General features: G+C 46.8%; 1 protein-coding gene across 1 annotated transcript in view; it reads left to right on the plus strand.

Annotated features, from left to right (window-relative positions):
* The first annotated feature begins 10,013 nt into the window (after positions 1-10,013).
* The window catches only part of LOC125947482 (uncharacterized), a 107,814-nt gene continuing 98,201 nt past the window's right edge, over positions 10,014-19,626 (plus strand). Inside the window, exon 1 of the mRNA XM_049672285.1 lies at positions 10,014-10,095. The gene's annotated coding sequence lies outside the window, so the exon portion shown is untranslated. The remainder of the gene's footprint in view (positions 10,096-19,626) is intronic.

A 19,626-nucleotide genomic window follows, 5' to 3' on the forward strand; every position in this document is an offset into this window, starting at 1 on the left:
CCGGGCCGATCATAACCGCCTTTTTGGAATGAGGGAAATTATCTCGACATGGGGAAAGAACGCTGGAATGTTTCCCACACTTGAGGGGTCGGAGTCCGGGCCGATCATAACCGCCTTTTTTGGGATGAGGGAAATTATTTCGACATGGGACAGCATGCTGGAATGTTTCCCACACTTGAGAGATCAAAGTCCAGGCCGATAATAACCGCCTTTTTAGGGATGAGGGAAATTATCTCGACATGGGAAAGCACGCTGGAATGTTTACACACAATTGAGAGGTCGAAGTCCAGGCCAATCATAATAGCCTTTTCGGGGGTGGGGGAAATTACCTCGACGTCAGAAAACACGCTGGAATGTTTTCCACAATTGAAATGTCGAAGACCTGGGCGATCACAGCAGCCTATCGGGGATCGGGGCAATTATCTCGACATGAGGAAGCACGCTGGAATGCTTCCCCCGCTTGAGAGGCCAATCACAACTGCCCATCCGCCGCTAAAGGAGGTCTCGAAGGGGTTCAAGCATCCAGGCATCTCCAAGAGACTGGTGGACCACGTGCCTCTGCTTCGTTTCGCCGTTCGTTCCAAGGTATGCCAGGTGACACCTTCTGAAAATAAACCACGCCAAGCCTAAGGCACAACAAACAGGGATCACCAAACTAACCTTGAGATCCGCCAGGTTCATACGTTTTATACATAAAACCTTGTCAGAATCATACCCGCAGCCCTCGTTCGAGATTCTAGAGAATTACCGAAAGGAGAAAACGACGTCAGTGCGTATTTTAACCAACCTAATGTCTAATTTTTTTCGTTTCTCTTTCCTGAGAAAGCGACGGTTAGTGAGTGAGTGAGAGCGCTTTGAAACACAGCAATAACGGGGCTTATAATAAATTGAATCCGACAAACAAAACGCATCGAAAGAAGAAAAGAATTAGGGGCCGCTTCACACTAGTGGTGCGAAGACTGGGCAAACAGCGAAGCGGGTGACACCACCTAGCTTTAGTTCGGTTCGGCCAAGTTTTTGCGAGGTTCTGCTTCAAGACACGGCCAAATTTTGCGCAATATCACCCCGGAATCATCGACAGCAGAAGGAGCAACGAACACTCGGCCATTAAAGTATGTACAACGTTTATTCAGCGCCAATGTCGTAGTCATTCTTTACGTCGCAGCAGGGCAAATCTTCCAGCGCATCTTCACCCCGAAGTCGTCTCACTCGCTCTCGAATAGCGGCGCGGCGGCCGAAGAGCGTCACTCTTCTTCGGCCGCCCCATCTTCGCGGCGATATGCTGGAGACGGCGGGGCTTTTATGTCGCCACGGCAGCGACGCGGAGCTATATATCCCGTGGGTCGGCGCAGTGACGTCAGGGCTTAGCTCCGCTTCTGCGCAGCCGCGGCAGCCACTCCGCATGGCGTGGTGACGTCGTGGCTTGGCAAAGCTAAGGCAAAGCGATGCGGCGCACGCGATGACGTCACGGTTCACGCAGCTGTAGCGAGGCTCAGCGCAATCAGTGCAGCCGGGACGAAACGTTGCTAAGCGACGCATGGTGACGTCTTTGCCGGGTGGAGGTTTTGCGGCATACACTCGACGGACCATCCTCGAGCTTAAACAGCTTCGATGTTGAAAACGAAAAGGGGCCCCTTACAACATTTCGCTCACACAGGAACGCTACGGCTGAGGCTATCCGCGTTGCCATTGCCGCGTCCTTTCCTTCGTCACGCTCTTGCAGAGCCCGATGATTGTCGCGCTCTTGCCGACTAAGGCTCCAGCGAAGCAGTCTACCATTCCTCGGGGACACATTTCTCAACTTCGTCAAAAGACAATGGTCAGTTTCCACTAGGAACCGTGATACTGCCAAGTAACAATGGAACTTGTGTATTTCCCATATCAGGCAAGCGCTCTCCTTTTCTCAAGTACTATAGGCCTGTTCCCGGACAGTCAGCTTCTAGTTTACGAACACTACAGGGTGTTTTCACTTTTCACTTTTCTGACTGAGCACTGCGCCCATAGCTCGGTGACTTGCATCGCACTGCAGAATTAAAGGAATATCATAAACAAGAACGGTTTATCGGCTAAAGCGGCCTTTAACTTGAGAAAAGATTTGTCTTTTTACTCGTTCCACACAAGTGTCACTCGTTCATTTTTTCGTAAACTGTCCGTTAAGGGACTTGCGATTTCTGAAAAGTTACGATGTAATGTTACATAATAAGTTAGTCCCCAAATGGGAACGGGCATCGGATTTCGTCACTGGTCGTGGATAATCGGATATGGCGGCTACATTTATCTCAAGGGGGCGTCTGTAGCCACGTCCGACCTTGTGGCCTAAGTAGCTAACTTCGGCTCTTCCTAGTTAACATTTTCACCCTTCAGGGTCAAACCAGCCGCACGCAAACTCTCCAGCACATTGTTAGGGTTGATGCAAGTGATCCACCCAAGTATGAGAGAAGACTGCGATGTCATCAAAGTACGGAAGTGCGTTGTCCTGCATTTCTTTCAGAACCAGGTTCATAAGTCGTGAGAAACAATACGGAGCATTTTTCAATCTGAAGGTGAGGACAAGAGGCCGAAAGGTACCTAGAGGGGATGTAAAGGCGGCATAATAACTAGGTTGCTCTGTCAATGGTACTTTCCAGTGACCCCTAGTTAGGTCTAGCGTAGATAAATATTAATACCTGCTGATGGTCACCACCCGCTTTTCAAGATTAGGAGTGGGGTAATTCTGAACCTTGCTTATGGCGTTTAGCCTACGGTAATCGATACAAGGCCTGGTGATTTTCCCCGGAGCCTCAACCAGAATTAGTCGGGTTATGTACTCGCTCTCGGGGGAAACAAATACACCCAGCTCCAACATCCTCTGGATCTAGGTTTCCAAAATTTGCCTTTGCCTAGGTGAAACCCAGTAGGGCCTGCACTGAATGGGTGCGTTCGATGCCAGCTTAATATTATGCTCCATCAAACTAGTTGTACCTTGCAGATCCGAAAAACAGTCTTCAAAGTTACCCACGAGCTCTCGCAGTTTGTTTGGCTGGTGTGTATCTAAATTAGGGTCTACGCCTATGTCCACTAAAGCTTTAGAAATTGGGAGTTCGTTGGTAGCATCAGATATGCAAATTCTGTTTCCACTTCTTCATGCGTATTTAGTGTGAGATTAACTATGGCTTCGCGCTCTCGATATGACTTCATTAGGTTCGTGTGGCTGATCCTCAGCTCTGTCCGGCAATTTAATAGCATAGTTCGTGTCTGAGAGCTCCTGCATGACCTTTGCAGGTCCTTCCCAAAGAATGTCTAGCTTGTTTTTCTTGATGCCGTTAGCAAAAGCATCCTATCTCCTTCAGCGAAAGTCCACTTCCGAGCGTTCGTATCGTAGTATACTTTAGCTTTCCTATGGGTGGATTTCATGTTGGCTTCCACCAGCTCTTGGCAAGATTGAAACCGCTCTAGCAGTTCTAATACCTACTCAACAACTGTAGGATTACCTCCGCACCCTTTCCATGCCTCGCGCACCATTTGAGGCAGAGATCGCAGCGACCTACCATAAACGAGCTCGGCGGAACTGAATCATGTGCCTTCATGCGGCACTGAGCACAAGGCAAACATAGTGGCCGCTAAGCACGCCTTCCATTCCTTTCTTTGCTCGTAACACAAAGCCCGCAGTACACGTGTTAGTACGGAGTACCATGCTTCTAAACTTGCTCTGCGGATGATGCGAATGCCGCACCTTTCTAGGAAGGTGGTAATAAGGGCGCTGGTGCATACGCTGCCTTGATCACTTCGCAGCTGAGATGGGAACCATAATGAGGTGAACACCAAGAGTGAGGCTTCAACTACCTCGACTGAATAGATTTCCTTTAGGGAATGGTCTCCGGAAACAAGATAGCGAGAGTGGGGGGGAGGGGATCACTGTCAAAATGTATTTGTATCCGGAACTAGTCACGGGAAGGGGTCCCACCACATCAACCACTAAGCATTTGAAGGGTTCACTGAGTACTGGAGCTAACTTCATAGGTGCTTTTCTCGCTTTGTGTGGCTTCCCAACTTTCTAACAAGCCTCGCATGTCTGGACATAATTATCTACATCTTTGAAGCATTCCGGCCAATAAAATTATCGCAGTAATGTGTCTTTAGTCTTCTTTTTGTCTAAATTACCCGCCCAGCCGTTGCCATGGCACAGGTTGAGAATTGTAGCACTGTATTTTGAGGGAACAACGAGCTGATCATACTGTAATCTCTTTATGTTTTTGTACTGTCGGTACACAAGACCATTGCGGCGCTCAAAAGTGATGTTCTTTCTGGCTATCCCCTTTTTATCTAGTTCTTTCAGCTTGTCGAGGGATACGTTGATCTCTTGTTCTGCCACGAGTCCCTTTTTATCAACCTTCAGTAGGTCTAAAAAGCCTTCCAAATGTGGCACTACCAATTAATCTCTAATTCTTTAGCTATCCCTTGCTCCAGTATTCCCACTTACCCGGATGCCATGAGGCGTACTTCTGGCTTGTCTTCGCCGCGATCTCCCGAGCTTTAGAACGCCTGAGAGCTTGCACCGTACGGTCGCCAAAACTCAGGCGCTTCTTCAACAGCATATCAGAGTGATTTGAAAATAAGTATGGATACTGTTTGGACAGATTTTGCTATACTGCGGCTTCAGTCAGCAATAGTCCGAACAGCCTTTCAAGCTTTACGCTGGCCATCGGCAAGCAAACACTATTCTCCTCGACTACCTGCAGGATCCACGCACATTCCCTGGGAAATCCTCAGTTCTCACATACGCGGGATGGACAATGTCCATTGTCGCAGCTAAGTCCCTAAGTGGCTTACATGGCATTCCATTCACTACTAGGTCGCGAAAGTAGGGTTCTAAGAGCGCCAAGTTGTCGTCGTCACCATTCACGAAAGAAAAAATTCTAGGATTAGCACAGCTAACCCTCGATATGTAAAGCGAAAGCTTAGTTCAATCTGGTTAAATCTTGGTTTCACGTGGTTAACCTTTGATTTGGGTGTAATTATTATACTTAGGTATACACTCATCGTTAAGCCAGGTATAAATTATAAGGCGAGAAGTCGAAGCGTTTGGCCGGCCGAACGGCTCGCTCCTCAGTCTCTTCAGTCTTCGCGCGGTTGACATTCCCGACCCTCTGCAGCGAAGCAGCTCGCCGGGTGATATCCGCGGGGTGGTCAGACATCACTTGCCGACGACGGCTCAAAGCCTCCCGCTCCCGCGCAACACTCAGTGAAGAAGGCCAGGCCTTACTCGCATCCTGCTTTAGGGCTTCGCAAGCCCTCACGCTAGAATCAGCACGTCGACGACGAGCCCTTTCCCGAGCTCGTTCGCGCTTGAGCTCGCCCGCGCTGCGCGGCAACGCAGCCAGCTGTGGAATCAGACGACGACGACGAACGCGGAAGCAGAATGAGAGCGAGAGCTGCGCTCCTCGTAGCCAGGCGCGTGGCGAGTCACGTGGTCAGGCGGCGAGGCCGCTGCGGACCGCGCATGCGCCAAGCCGGCGGTGGCGGCGGTGGAGCTCGGCGCGGCGAGTCACGTGATGCGTTGCCAAAGCTACGGCACAGCTGCGGTCAAATAAAGGTCAAATTGCTGGTGACGGCAAAACTCGGCTCGACTAGGTTAGTAAAGCTTTTAATTAAAAAAAAAAGTTGTCGCAGTTTCACCTGAAAGGCGAAGCATCAATTGCGATAGCAAACTTGTAGAGAGCTATACGGAGTAATGATATTAGCTTTATCAGCTGTATAAACTTGGACATGCAGCAGCATCGGCAACACGCAGAAATGTTGTCGACGCCATCGGCGTTTTGCCCGCGTTCGCTCAAAATGCGTGCGGCGTTGGTGACTGTTGCCGGAGCCTCTGATATAAATAGGCACTTGGTGCCGCAGCTAAACGTCGCCTCCCTTCCCTCCCCCTCCCCCACGGCCTCTCGCTCGTCGGAAGAAGGCGCGTTTGCTCTACATACATGGTGATTGTAAAGGAGAACAGAGACGCCTACTTCTGCAGCCCTTAAGGGAGCACGGCGCAGAACGCGCGTTTGTTCTCCGCCGTGCGTTCACTCCCCGTGAAAGACGCGCCCCTCGCGCCCTTTCACTCGCACATACAGCGTTCAGCGCGCGGCGACGATTTCTTCTCCAAATGACGTCATACGGAACCTCACGGCGACGGCGACGGCGACGCCGACGGCAGAAATCTGCTTTTGAGTGTCCATATAATTGCTATCGCAATAAAAGCCGGCAGATCCCACGCCCTGTGGGAATCGATGTTATGCGAAGCAGTGTGCGGGGGAGCATACGAAGTTAACGGAACGACCATGAGAGCACCAAGACGTGGCGGCTTTTTCATGATCTACATGACACGCATGTCGTGACATTCGCGTCATGAGTCCTCAGGAGTCCCTTTAGATACACCTAAGAGACCTTAAGGCGAGAGCCTTAGCCATGCTCATGACTATGACTTCAACCATAGACCTTTAGCCTTTCCCTTCACTTAGTACCACATCCGAACCCATTCCATTGATTTTTGAGTGCTAATCTTTTTTCGCTGAGTCATTCTCATTTTTGCTTAGTCATGGTCATCACTATGGCTTCTACCACTATCCTTTACTGTTTCCTTCACTTAATGGGGAAATCATCTCGACATGGGAAAGCACGCTGGAATGGTTCCCACACTTGGAGGCCGATCCTAATACTCTAGTTCAGAAGTGTAACTGCGGCCTTATGCACTTGCACGAATTTCAAGTTCTCTAGCTTCATACATATTCGAAGAACAACCATTCAGGTTGTAGGTGGGTGGCAACACTCGGGCCGCGAAACGGCGGTTGGTAGTTCCAGCAGAGTTGCTTCTTCCAGGACTGCAGAAAGCATTGCATTAAATACATTCCCTGTCATGTCAGCACGCAGTGATTCCAGATGAAAAACTGTCATCTGGACAGAAATAAAGCTCGTCTATTTCCGAGACTTGCTATTATTTGTCTTCCTTTTGTCGTGCTTTACAAAGTGCAGAGCTTCAAACTTTTTATATTTGAATGCGCTGTCTTTGAACAAGTACCCCAACAGCTGGCCTTGCTCGTTCACGACCCGAGCTCAAGAATATAGCCAGATCGATAGCCTACAACGTCCAGCTGGAACCTGAAGCAAGGATACATGTTTGCCCACACCCGACGCACTGGAACGACAGTGACAGGCAGCTGCAGCTTTGAGAACACTACAGCAGTGTGGCAGTTTTAATGCGTGAAGCATTATAGGGCTCCCGAAGCGGGAACTCCGGTGGAGATGCTAAAAAAAGTCACGTGACCAAGTGATGACGTCATGTTCCCGGCGCTGGACTTGCTGCGGCTCGCACTGCGAAATGCCACGAGTGTGCAGCCACGGCGTCGGACGCACGCCGTGGCTCACACCAAAAAAAGAAAAAAGAAAACCTGGCCCACTGCCAAAATTAGATTAGGCTAGATCAAAGTGGATTAAATTGGATTAAGGTGGAGTAATGTGGATTGAATTGGATTAAGGTGGAGTGAAGTGGATTGACGTGGATTACGGTGGATACAAGTAGATTAAGGTGGATTAAAGTGGATCAAGGTGGTATAAAGTGTATTCAGTGGATTAAGGTAGAGTTTTAATTTAAGGTGATAACTTAGAGAAGAATCTTTAAAACTTAGCAGAATATCATGCACATTATATGTTTGAAAACATTCTGTAGCCTACTACAACCTGCTTTTGGGCACCTTGGCTACTCTAGTGAGCACTTATCGTTGCCTCGCAAAAGCTGTGTGGAAAGCTTCCCCGGTGTCGCTTCAAGTGGCACTGATGGCTGTCTACAGATACCTCGGAATTCCTGAACCAGCATACAAATTAAATTAAAGCAGGCATCACCAACATTGAACACAATATCTCCATGTGGCGGAAATATGAAAGTTTTGGTGCATGCACCTTTATGGTTTGCCACTACCTATTTTTACAGTTTTCATTGATAATGCTCCTGTTTCAGATAGACAAAAGCAATGTGGTCATTTAATAAGCAAATATGAATTAACTAATCAGGCCCACCAATAACGAACTGCGCTTGCGTTATTGTGTGTTGCACGTGTTATATCCTCCTGACTTCCAGCTATGGAGATTTGTCCAATATATTGGACATCAAATACTCCATCACTGTGCCGTCCTGAGCGTATTTTCCCCGTAAACGCCAGTTACCTAAAATTTTGGACACCTACTAGTGCCATCTATGAAGTTTTGTCGAAGTTGCGCCAGCAGATCCGGAAATAAAGGAGGCGACATGGCGGCGTTCAGCGGAGCGACCTTCTACTGCGACCGCCGGAGAAGTAAGTGTTGTTCATAGTATTGTTTGACCGTTTTACCGTGTTATTTATGATTAACTGGAAAGGTAATGATACAGGGAGTATGTTGAATGGAAATGTTTAGTTGCGCGTACGCTTGCTCTTCTCTGCTAGTCATTTGATATTGCATGTCCAACAAATTGGACACTGGCACTCAAGACCATCATTTCTAATGCACGGATGCCACGTGTAGTGCGTTGAAGGCGCGTTCATTTCGGTGTCACGCGACGTTTCTTTGTGCTTGCTTGTCTCTTAAGTGCGAAGCACGCGAGGAGCCAGGGCTGTCTGCGTGTCATGTCGTGGTCACGCGCAAGAACACAGTGAAAACAAGTGCAGAATTTATCAAAACCGGTTCAAAATAAACATGATTCAGAATAATCAAGAATTAAGTCCAATAATTAGAAGAAACTCGTGAAATTCATTAAAATTATATAATTTAATCGCATGTCATCGTGGCCACGCGCAGCAAAGGCTTTGGCTCCACGTGCGTGTCGCTTGGTTTCATGTACGTGTCGGTTTCCCACCAGTTGTGCCTTAGCACAGGTATCAAAACGGATGATGGATTGCTAAACACAAGATAAACACAAGATAAACACTGAGAAAACACAACGAATACACCGGCGAATCACTACTTTGCACTTCCCCAGCTTTCACGTTGAGTAGAACTGAATTACCGCCGAGTTTACCAAGGCTACTGTACCCAATTTTCTTTTATGGCGTGCATGGATAAAGTGCCTCTTTTTTTTTTGTTCAGGGGACAGGGCTCGTGCGTCGGATGACACCACGGAGCAGACACTCCAGGGCAGCTCGTCAGACCTCGACTTGTCGGACAGCGACGATGACACTATCGCTGATCCGAGCTCTTCTGTGCCCATTTAGGGCCACAAATTAGGGCCCACTTTTCTTCATATTTTATTTGATGTTTGTAAAAAGTTGATTAATAAATGGTTCTTCCAGCATTGGTAATAATTTTCTTCTATAAAGTAGCTTTGCGTTGCTGCAAGACCACTACGCAATTTACCTGATAAAGTTCCAGTGTCCAATATATTGGACATCATGCCATACTAAAACCATGGGCATTACTGAAATAATAAGCGTCACTTTTCATCGTTGTTGTCTACACATCATACCTTGAAAGTTTCAGGAAAATCTGTGAACCTAAATCCAACCTGGAAGTCAGGAGGATATGTAGGTCTGGTCTGTTATGCTGCTTTTAAGCATCGCGCTCATGGGCGCCAAAGTTGCACAGTACAGAACCGGCGAATATGTTTATCATTCTCAAAAATTAAGAGCATAGTGTCAGTCAAGCAAAAAAGGTGTCGCAGTTTCGCCCGCAAGGCGAAGCATCGATTGCGATAGCAAATTGGTGGACAGCAGTACGAAGTGAGGATAATAGCTTTAGCGACCCTACAAAATAGTAAACATATAGGCATACTAACTAAGTTAACAAGCACGGTGTCATGCGCGCACAAGAAAACATGGACGCTTCTTACTCGATGACCACGCCTCTCACTCGTGACCGCGGAAACTCACTGTCAAAACGCTGCAGTGTGTAAGCGGCGCGGCAGCAATAGCGAGCGAATTGACGTTCGTGCTGCGCGGCTCGCATCAACACGAACTAAGCCGCCAAAACAAACCGCGCGGCGGACTGTTACCCGACGCCGATGTCTTTCACGATACAGCGGCACGGGGGAACGCGGGCGGGCGCCGTCCGGAGTCATGCGGAGCCTTCTGGCCGGAGCAAGGGCTACCTTGTGAGCTTTTCTAAAGAGTATGCTTGCTTTGTATCGTTCAGTATTTTTGAGTCCGCGGTATTGTATTGCCTTATGCGACGTTGCTGGTCATTAGGGCGTGTATCGTTGTGTGTCCTGCTCTTTGAGGCTTCGTTTGCGATTCGCCACGCGTCTGAGGTTTAGAAAAACAAGAATGCTTTGACTACCACAGTAGTTCACCGAAGAACTGTAGTAAGATAATATAATAATATAACAATAATATTCTTAATTTCTCTCTTTCCACAGAATACAGAATGAGAGCGGACGTAAGGGTAAAAGCCGCATGCAGCGGCTTGAGAGAATCCCATTAGGCCCCACATGACATTATGGCGAGGAAACAGCTTAGCTATGACAAACGCAGAGAAATACTGAAAACAGTGGAACACATTCTGAATTTGCGAATGTACAAGGGCAAAAATGCTTACAGTAGGGAACAGTACGAAAATATACGTACGTTTGTTTACATTGTGTGATTTAACAAACAATAACGCAACATGCAAAAAAAAACTGAATTAAACACCATCCATTAGTTCAGGAGCGGCAAAACACTAATTAACTTATTTTTGGATATTTCTTCCAGTGAGATGTTATTTCGTTCAAGTGTGTTACGGTAACAGGGAAGTTTATAGGTGCTTGATTGAAATCGGTGCCATCCGACAAAACGGTGTAGACTTTGCGGTGCAATGGCGTATATTGTACGTGGGCACATAGCTTGGAAGGTTGCATAGTGTCAACACATCTGCGTTGTTTGTTCTAATAGCATTCCTGTACATATGAATTAACCTGAAGGCATAAAGATTAGGCACTTGAATGATGTTAAACTCGGAATAATAGTTTTCTAGCTGTGTGGGCATACCATGGTGTGTTCGCAACCAACCTTATCACACGTTTCCGAGTAACAATAATCTTGGATAAATTATGCTTCGTACTTGTGCCTCAGACAGTGTGGCAATTGTTAAGCATTGGAACTAAGATTGCGTTGTAGATTAACAGTTTAATTCGTGTTGATAGTACATACCATTGACGACTTAGCACCCCATTCATCTTGTTCATTTTTGATCGTATGTTATTAATTTGAGCATCCCAATTAAGCGATTCCGAGAAGGTTACTCCCAGACATTTTATACTACGCACGATTCCAATATAGTTGTCCCCAAACCTAAGCATAATAACTTTGTTTTTCGCTCGAAATACCATGGCTTTAATTTTGCTTGTGTTCACCTTTGGTTAATTTTCCTGTGACCACTGATACATGTATAGCAAAAACTCATTACCTGTACAGGATAAGTGATTTTCTCTTCTACCCGCAATGAGCACCGTAAAGTCATCAGCGTAGGTAGTAAGGTTCACCGGAAGCTTAGTGTAAAATATATCATTTAGGTAAATTAAAACAACAAAGGGCCTAAGATGCTGCCTTGCGGTACGCCCGATTTTATGCATTGGCCATCAGACAGATCATTGTGTGCTACAATTTGTTTACGATGTTAAAGGTATGATCGTATCAAGGAATTAGGAATCCCCCTTATACCATAGTGACTTAGTTTATTTACTAACAAGTCACGATTGATTAAATCGAAGGCTTTGGAAAAGTCAGTATAAATTCCGAGGACAAGGAACTTGTCTTCAAATGCATTTATGATGAGTTCCTTTTGCTTGAGCAGTGCCAACTCAGTGAATCTTTTTGGTCTGAACCCGAACTGATCATTCGACAAAACGGAATGCTTATCTAAGAAATTAGTTACTATCGTGTGAATAATTTTCTCTACACCTTTAGAAATTACCGGTAGAATAGAAATTGGCCTATAATTTCACAATTCAGAGGTATCGCCTCCTTTGTGTATCACAATAACTTTCGCAATCTGCATCTGCTTAGGAAATACAGCGCTACTGATACAAAGGTTAAATATGTATGTTAAGATTGGGGCTAACAAATCAATTACATATTTAGAGGTTTTATTTGTAAACCATTAATATCTAAAACCCTACTGAATTTAAGATTTTTGAATACAGAAATTATTTCATTTTCGGTTGTAGGGGACATGAACATCGACATCGAGACTCCTGGTGCTTGGTGAATTGACGTGTTTGTCGAATGAATAGGAGAGCAGAGTGTACTTGTGATATTCACAAACAAATTGTTAAAGGCATTCGAGAGATCACGCCCTGTCAGCACAGCACCATCGCTCATAATGCAGTTTGGACCACTTTTGTAGTGACGTCCAAGTAGTTTACCTTGTGGGTGCCATCGATGCTGAGGGTTCGTGCTAGAATTATCTGAAAACGAATACCTGAAGTATTCGTACTTGGCTTGACGTAGTTCTTTGTTCAATATATTGCGATATTTTTATATTGACACAATTTCACGGGATCCTCGAATTTAACGAAATGCGCATATAGTTTCGTTCTTTTTTTCTATTTTTTTGCAATAAGGCGTTCGCAATCCACGGTTTCCTCGATTTTCGTTTGCGACAGCACTTTAAAGGAAAGCAGTTTCGACATATGTGTTTTAACTCAGTCATTAGTGCATCGTATGCAACATCTGTATCAGACAGTGACAATATATGGGAGAAGTCGGCTGTACATATTTTATTACGAAAGGTGTCGAGGGCTTTTGAATCAACGCAGCGATAATAACACGCCGGTGATTTAGATGCATGTTTAAGGTTGGTATTAGCTATACAAGCAAATACTGCAAAATGATCACTGATGTCAGTTATCAAAGTTCCGGAAGTTATAGTGCCTTTATCGTTGTTAGTGATAATTAAATCTAAAGTAGGTGAAGTGGAACAAGTTACGCGCGTTGGTACAGTAATTACATTCACAAGAGCGTAAGAATCAAGTAAAGAAGGAAATTTTGTCTGCTCTGGTAACGCGGTTCGCATATCAATATTCATATCACCGGAAAGGTATAGACCGTTTTTTCAAGGCGCCGCCATTGCGTAGGCAGTGGCGCCATCTATGGGCAGTTGGCATGCTCGCTTGGGCCAACGCCCGCGTTGTCTGCTGTGGTATAAGTTCGGTGGCAGTTTCTGGCTACTTTATTCACTCTCCCGCGGTCTATTTAGCATGCAATGGCCGTCTTCTATGGGGGGAACGGTCATGTGAGGCCTAGTGAAGGAATTTAAGTTTGAAGTAATTAAGCGGCTGGAGTTTCTGCTAGCGTTAGGGCGGACGGATACACCCAGCGCGAGGTGTGCGCGTTTGTTTGAGCTTACAATCAGCCTCGAATATCAGTTAGGTATTTCTGAAAATTAGTTTCACAAATCTTACCTTACTGAAGCATTCTCAGCACTGTAATTCTAAGCTCTAGTTTAGCTGCAACGAGTAGTTATGAAACATTTACGATCCTAACAACGTGGGTACCGTTCTGCTGGCGAATAAGTTGTGCTGTTTACTTTGACAAGCGTTAAAGTTGTTATCTGTAGATGCATTGGGCGACTGCCTTGTTTGTTGGGCAAGGTTTCCGCCCACAAATAAAATAGTTTGGTTAATAATAACCGCATACCATACAGTGCGAATGACACTTTTCGAGTGGTCGAACGACCAGCTGCAGACAGCGCGAGCGTCCGAGGCAGTACTAAATGCTGTGCTATAGATGTTTGTTCTATATAGCGCATGGTCCAAGTGGTCCAAGCATGCGGCACGACCATGCGAAGTCTTATTGCGTCGTTATCCCATGTTCTGTTTTATTTTGCCGCAAAAGGAGGACATGTGAACTCTTTTTTTTTTCAGTCTCGTAGGTTGAGTCATCTACGACGTATTCACCCATCTTACGGCAATTGTGTCCTTACAAATAGCTGTTGTATTCTCTTTATGCGATCCCCTTTGTACGTTGTGCCTTACAGGGCAAAAATGCAATGCCGATCGAAGCACGAAGCTTGCCAGTATCATGTTGGTTTGCCAACCGCAGTGCTCGCTGTATTGAGCAAAGCCTTCGGCCTCTTGCAGCAGGCTAACGTAGACATAGTGATTTGAAGTCTACTAGACTTAAAAAGCGTGAGAACGTGTTCGGTGGCTGATGCAAATGTTTTATAACAAGTCTGCGTCGAGTGAAAACCGATACATCGAACATAGTTCACAACACATACACGCACCGCGGCTGATGATGCGCGTCGCATTTTTGCACATCCACGAGAAATTTCCAGATATTATAGCTACTTCTGCACCTAAAGGCTACACAGTGGTTGTTCGACGACCTCGTAAGAACTGACATCGCGTAAATTGCACTCAGAACTGGCTAAAACACTTCCAAATCGTTCCGCAGCGAGCGACCGGCAACACATTCAAGCCGCGCCGCGCCGGCTCCCACAAGCCAGAGAGGAGGAATGGCTCGTCACGCGCCCTTTCCTCCTCGCCCGATGAAAAGGTCCATAGCACATGCTCATTTATAGACAAATAATCAAAAAGGGCTTCTAACGATGAAAATTTTTTTTAAATTTTCCGTCTGGAGGGTGGTAGACAACTCAAAATATATTTTTGTCATCCTGAACGGTTAGCACTTCACAGTCCGGAGTGCAGAACGTGAAATTCGCAAGAATTGTTGCAGGAAGCGAATTCACAATTCTCAGGGATACACCGCCACTTCTTCGAGTTTTCCTGTTATTAGCAAAGTGAGTATAATTGTCTAGTACAAAATATGTTGAATCATCGTGGTACCAGGTTTCAGTAAACATTATTGCATTGTCACCTCTACTCTTTGGGAGCCGGAGAGTTGCGTACACGCGCTACTCTCAATGGAGGAGAGACACGACTGGCAGCATAGCAAACAAGGAATTAATATGTACAAGGACGGTAAAACCACAAGGCACACAAAACTAAAACCATGATTCACCAAAAATGTTCACTCGAACCTAAACACCAAACTCAGATTAAATACAAACTGCCAAAAAATAATCTATCTCAGTTTCGGAGCCTAGCTCCGCCTTAAAGTCTCTAGGTCAGTCCTAGCCCTGACTCTTCAAAGTCTGGCCACCGTCAACTTGGCCTAACTGCGTCGCAATATGGAAGTGCGGTTCTTACGGACCGTCGGTTTGAAGTTCTTGTTGAGTCCACGTCGGGCTCATCCGAAGCGTTGCGGGTGCCGTAAGTGCCGACGCCTCGCGGTTCCGTTGACCTGACCGAGTACGTGGCTGGTGCCCTGGTAGCCGCCGCTGACGTGTCACTTGCCGGGTTAGGCCTTCGCGAAGCGTTCTTCGCCTTACGTCGATCGGCATGGCGGCCCGGTGTCCTTGTGATTATCGGTTGATCGGGCTCGGCCGAGGAAGAGGGATTGTTGCGAAGAGGACCGGAACCACCGTGACCATCAGCAGCCGGGCCCAGGAGCTTCGCCCGGACGTCTCCGAGATCTACAGCCACGCCTGTGCCTTGCCAGCGTCACGAGCTTCGTGACCGGGCTCTCCGCACTCCCGTCGTCAGAGCATAGCTGACGAAGCGACCTTCCAGCCCAAGAGCCACGTCGCTAATGCTGTTTCGTCGTTTCTCCTACGCGGACTACACCTCGGTTCGCGTGCATCGAGCACTCGCGCCGTTCGGAGCGCTCCGAGATCTTCGTCCTCTTCTTTTTCGTGTACCGCCGGCGTCCGACTCATGACATGGGCCCCTGTTTTGAAGAGTTTTTTGCTTCAAAAAACTGCTCTCTCTTGGCCTTCTCTGTAGCGAACTGAACTCTTCTGTGACTTGCGCACTTCTTGTTCACTCATCATCACCACATTTCCGAGCACTATTCACTTTTCCCCACATACTGCACTGCACTGAATCGTTCGCAATGTTCACTAGTTTATTGTCCCAAAGACTCTACGTGTATACACTTGTTCACAACATTTGTAAACACTGACAATACAGTTGTTATAGGGCGTTCCTAAATGATATTCCTTTTGTAGCCTACCAGTTGCCCTGCTCTATTTTTTCCGCCTTTTCCGGAACTCCCATGCATGCCTATTTTCTTTCTCCCTCTTATGCCGGCACATTTCTCGTGCAGCTTGGAAGCTCTCCTCCTTAACGTTGGCTCATCTTTTTCTTTGGCGCACACATCTCATGCACGCTCGTTTTCTTACGCTGCTCTCCTCTCCATCTCCTTTGAATCTTCTTCCTGCCCTTACGCGTTCTGTGCAAGTTCTTCTTACATTTAAAGGCTGCTTTACGTCGGGGGCGATTCGGGTATCTGCCGACTTTTTCCTTGCTCTCGGAGTCTAAATGCCTCCTCATATCTGGTGCCTGGTGAACCCTTGAATCATTTTCCATTACCAACCCCACATCATTCCGAGGTGAAGGTACTTCCTCTACTCTCAACTACTCCTTGATTATGCAAATCTCTATCGGGATGTCACGCATCCTCATATCATTGCCTTTCTTATTCAAGGTTTCCGCAGTCGAGAGCTTCTCCTCTACCTCGTCACGGGCGCTATCTACTCTGCCAACTTCTGGCACCTTTCTGATGTCATGCAGCTCTGCTGCACTAGCGGGCGTACTCTCAATCATAGACTCAGCCTCACGCTCTTTCATTTTCAAAGCGTGAGCTCTTTCTTGCAGCATCTTGGTCTCTTTGTCAAGGAACAGTTTCCTCTCTTCGTAGGCTTTCTTAACTGCAGGAAGTTCTGCTAATCTAGCGGCCTCGACGCGCTTCCTTTCCTCCTCGATTAATTTGAGGCCCTCCTCCTTGCTGAGCTTCTGCTTGCGAACAGTAGCCAATATCGCCTCCCAATCCATCTCTGCAACTTCCGAGTATCAGTGACTGGGCTGAATAGAATCCGGGAACGGATACTGGCAGGCTCGCCAATATTTTGTCACCTCTACTCGTTGGGAGCCGGAGAGTTACGTGCATGCGCTACTCTCAATGGAGGAGGGGCACGACTGGCAGCATAGCAAACAAGGATTTAATATGTACGAGGACGGTAAAAGCACAAGGCACACAAAACTAAAACCATGATTCACCAAAAATGTTCACTCGAACCTAAACACCAAACTCAGATTAAATACAAACTCCCAAAAAATAATCTATCTCAGTTTCGGAGCCTAGCTTCGCCTTAAAGTCTATAGGTCAGTCCTAGCCCTGAGTCTTCAAAGTCTGGCCACCCTAAATTCGGCCTAACGGCGTCGCAATATGGAAGTGCGGGTTCTTACGTACCATTGGTTTGAAGTTCTTATTGAGTCCACGTCGGGCTCATCCGAAGCTTTGCGGGTGCCGTAAGTGCCGACGCCTCGCGGTTCCGTTGACCTGACCGAGTACGTGGCTGGTGCCCTGGTAGCCGTCGCTGACGTGTCGCTTGCCGGGTTAGGCTTCGCGAAGCGTTCTTCGCCTTATGTCAATCGGCATGGCGGCCCGGTGTCCTTGTGATTATCGGTTGATCGGGCTCGGCCGAGGAAGAGGGATAGTTGCGAAAAGGACCGGAACCACCGTGAACATCAGCAGCCGGTCCCAGGAGCTTCGCCCTGACGTCTCCGAGGTCTACAGCCACGCCTGTGCCTTGCCAGCGTCACGAGCTTCGTGGCCGGGCTCTCCGCACTCCCGTCGTCAGAGCATAGCTGACGAAGGGACCTTCCAGCCCAAGAGCCACGTCGATAATGCTGTTTCGTCGCTGCTACCTCGCGGACTACACCTCGGTTCGCGTGCCTCGAGCGCTCGCGCCGTTCGGAACGCTCCGCGATCTTCGTCGTCTTCTTTTTCGTGTACCGCCGGCGTCCGACTCTTGACATGCATGGAACGAAAAATTAAGAGAAGTAAACAGGTCATGTAGCCTTGTTGCACACAGAACGACAGTTCATATGAAAAATAGTAATGGTATTCTCAGAGTAAACGCTATCTAGATCTGCGATAGAAGAAAGTTCTAGGCAGCTCATCCATGTTTTTAGCTCATTTTATTCAAATCGTTCGAGCTAGTGATCCTTAGTCTGGTGCTGTTTTCACATCTGTGGGCATAAATGTGCCCATCACGCATCCAAACAAATTTCCAGTTGGTTTCACGTTTTTTGGCAATGGCCTGCACAGGGAAGCGCTTCCTTTCAGGACACAGGTGCTCATTGACGTAAATGGGCACAGATTCAGAAAACCCATGTTCACTAGCCGTTAGTCGCTTTCGTTTTCGTTTCTCCAGCACATCATTTCGTTTCTTGCGGAGTGCAAACTGGACAATAATGTTCTTTCCATTTTGGCTTCCTGGTACTGAAACCCGGTGTCACACGTCAATATCAGACGGTGATATGGGTTCCCCAACACAGTCACCAAGCTTCATCACGATTTACATCAGTTTTTCATTAGCATTCACTGGTATTCCTTTTATTGCTATATTGGCATCTCGCGAATACTGTTCGCAGTCCACGATTCGTGGCTCGTTCGATTTCGTTTGACTTTCTATCTGATCCCAACGTGACTTTAGGTTGTCATTTTCAGTGCGCCAGCGCTTATTTTCTTCTAGAATTGCTTTCAGGTTGGTAACCATACCATAAAATTTGTCATCAGTAAACTTGACATTCGGCTTTATTTCTTTCAGTTCATTTCAAAAGTCTCGTTCCAGAGAATCTTTCAAATTCTTGAGGTCGATCCTGATTTCTCTCTTCAGGTCCTCAAGGGCACTTACCAATTGTTTGCCTACTTTTGCCATGATGACCAACAGTAAGTTACAAGAAACACAGGTATGCTATCGTACCAGTGTTTCTTGTGCGATAGCATACCAGTACAAAGACCGTAGATCGTTGTATATATTAACTGGTTCATTATATTGCCACGGGAAACGATATAAATGAAAATATATTTACAAACTAGTTACAGCGAGCTGTAGCACTACCAAGGTGGCGGAAAGATCTTTTCAATCGTCGTCTTCTTCATCCCAGTGGTCAACGTCATCTTTGTCCCATTGCGCGCAGTTTCGTGCTCGTGACTTTAAACTCCGGCCGGAAAAGCGCCGACCCGGTAACGAGACCCTCGACCCCAGACCTCTCTCTGGTCGCCTATGACGGCAAGTCATCTTGGCGAAACATGGGTGAAGATCTGGGGTCCGATCATATTATCATTGAAATGACACTGCATGCTCAATGCAAAACCGCCAGAATTCAGCGCATAGTTGATTGGGATCTGTTTAGATCCAACAGGAGACACAGCGCCTTTCCCAACGACTATGGCGAGTGGATGGAAACTTTCTTCTCCGATGTGCGATATTCATCCACTATTAGCATCATCCACTATTAGCATCATTAGCCACTATTATTATCATTATCCACTATTAGCGTCATCCACTATTAGCACACTTTCTTCCCAAAATGATGATTTAGAAAATCGCTCCCGTAGGAACAACCTTATTATTTATGGTCTAACAGAATCTGAGCTTGACACTAATGAATCGCTGCAATTGCAAGTTCGAGCATTTTTTACTGACGTACTCAAGCTTGATTTTCCCCAAATTGAGCGATTACATAGGCTTGGTAGACTTAGAGGTGGGAGACCTCGCCCCGTCATTATGAAACTGCTGGATTTTCGTGAAAAGATTAGTGCTCTAAAGAATGGATATAAACTAAAAGGCTCTCAGTGGCGCATATCC

Source organism: Dermacentor silvarum, chromosome 8, assembly GCF_013339745.2.
Source record: "Dermacentor silvarum isolate Dsil-2018 chromosome 8, BIME_Dsil_1.4, whole genome shotgun sequence".
In the NCBI taxonomy this organism is placed as follows: domain Eukaryota; kingdom Metazoa; phylum Arthropoda; class Arachnida; order Ixodida; family Ixodidae; genus Dermacentor; species Dermacentor silvarum.